Here is a 2,478-nt window from a genome sequence, read left to right as displayed (position 1 = left end):
CTCTACAAGGTGTAGCCTTAACCCTAAAGTATCCAACATGAAACAATTGTAACTACCCAAAAGAAGTTCTTGGCAAAATATATGACTCAGCAGAAATCTGACCCAGCAAAAATTTAACTCAACACTGAAATCCGACTCTAGATAAATATCAGACTCGGTAGCAGTAATACATACTCCGACTTACCAAGATCTGATTGACAAACGTCTGACTAACCAACATCCGACCCACCAATAATCTGACTAACCAAATATCAGACTCACCAATAATCAAACTCACCAAATATTAGACTTAGCAATAATCAGAGTCAACAAATAATCAGACTCAGCAATATCCCAGTCAACACATGGCACGTCCCGATGGTGGATTTCGTAGAAATCCGACTCGGATCCACACGCCCCTTGATCAAAGTTAAATGCCATATCCTATTTTCCAAAAAATCCCTAGTTATTATAGAGCATAAACTATATTGCCTGGAACCTAATACAAGATATACAAATACACCATACAACACTATGAAAAACTCAATGCTAGGATCTTCATATGAAGCAAAGTGTAGTGCCTGGTACTTAAACCAAGGTACACAAAATACATCATAGAGAGCAACTAAACACCGCCCAAACATTTCCCAAGGATTACATCATTGTGCCATTTCATGAAGTAAAGATACTTCCATGAGATTTTATACAAAATGAACTTATGAAATCAAAATTGAATAAGTATGTCCATTCTCCAAGATAATGAAGTAAAAATTAGTAGAATCAGTCTCTGCAACCTTGAAACATGAGAATCAGACTCTAAAAATCAGGTTTTCGGAATTCAAGCACCAAAACCTGAATACTATGTTGTATCTTCAAACCTCCTTGAACCGGAAAATATGCATATTCAACCTTCAACAACCTCTGCATAAAGACATAATGCTCCCAACATCCAAATAAAATATGATCCCACATGATCCATAAATATTTGTTCTTCAAAATCAAACAGTTAAGGTAGATCTGAGACAAAACAATTTCTTCCATTGGAAACAATCATTGCACTTAGCAAACTCTATAATTTTATCATGAATATCCAGAATATCATATCCCTTTGATTTCCATGCGACTTTTGCAAAATCAATGAAAAAACCATCTTTGCCTGATCATCAATCTGCAAAATCAGATTTAAACAATGTGAAATATGGATCATTGAGTCATCAGCCTCAACATCCAGGATCTGTAAAATTTGATTTCCAGCTTCTGCATTGAGGAAATCAACAATATGCACTTCAGAAATAGAAATTTGATCTTACTCTAAAATTTTTAATAACTGCAACTTCTGACTTTGAGAACAAGCTTAAACAGTTGAGATACATGTCCATAACCAACTTTAGCCACCAATTTGTAGCAAATAACACTTCCAACAAATCAAATTTCACTTCATAATGACCTAGAATTGGTTCAAGATGAAAAAAACTCTTTGCAAGCATCAAGAAAATCTTCTTGAGCATCTACAACATCTTAGGACATGGATACTTTTCTTCAAAACCTAATTTAGCTCCAAAAACACACTTTCTTTATTTTGCATATTCAAGAAATAATCAATGTGATCTTCCTTTGGTTCAATTTGAATTGATTCATAGCTATAAAACAAAGTATTAACTTTATCTTCACACAAATTTTGTAGACCTACATTAGTTTGCTCAAGTTCCTCCTCAAAAACATCATAAAAATCTACGTTTGCCTTAGAAAATTCTGAATTGACGCCTTGCATTTCAGCATGCTCTTGTTGTCATTCAATAAAATATGTCTGATCTTCCATTTGAGTGAAATAAGCTTCAAAATCAGCGAACATAACTTCATCTGGCTTACAAGTTGGACCTTGCGTTGCAAAATGAAGAAACCCTGGAGTTTGTTGCATCACATCAAAATTTGAATCAAGTCGTGGTGACATTGTTTATGGATCATCTCCCACTTTGAAATTGTTCCCCTGAATAGTTGAAAGATGTTTTGAAACAAAGTCAAAGTTTTGCAAAGCCTCTTTGTTTGATATTGAAGCTCACCCTCCTCTGCAAAAGTCTTGTTGAATGCTGAATTTTGGATAAAAAAGTATAGACATCTGATTTTGATCTACTCCACCTATCAAAACCTTCCCATTCTGATCTATGGGATCGCTTCCATAGTAATTCTCAAGCTTCAAAATTGGAGCAAAAACTTGGTCAAGAGCAATGAAAAAACATATTAGTAGTGATTTCATTTCCTTTGCTTGAAATATGAAGTTCTCGATATTCAGGGTGACTTCCTTCATCAGATTTTTGCTAATTTTCAGCTCTATCTTGGTGAGTTGAATCATGCATTGAGGTTGTGTTTTCATGTTGCCCCAATAGGTCAAAAAAACTTGCAAAAATAATGGCTTTTGCAACATCAGAGTGCTCTCTAGGAGTGCTTTGAACTAAAATCTGCTTTGATTTATAGGCTGAATTTTCAAAGTTGAGACCGTAT

The 2,478-nt window shown here is 34.7% G+C and overlaps 1 pseudogene; it reads right to left on the bottom strand.

The window, feature by feature from the left end:
• Positions 1-759: 759 nt before the first annotated feature.
• LOC147436886 (uncharacterized) lies at positions 760-1,352 on the bottom strand (annotated as a pseudogene).
• Positions 1,353-2,478: the final 1,126 nt, after the last annotated feature.

Source organism: Adiantum capillus-veneris, chromosome 17 (assembly GCF_014529385.1).
Source record: "Adiantum capillus-veneris isolate H3 chromosome 17, ASM1452938v2, whole genome shotgun sequence".
NCBI classification, from domain to species: Eukaryota; Viridiplantae; Streptophyta; class Polypodiopsida; order Polypodiales; family Pteridaceae; genus Adiantum; species Adiantum capillus-veneris.
This window is presented reverse-complemented; position numbering and strand designations above follow the sequence as displayed.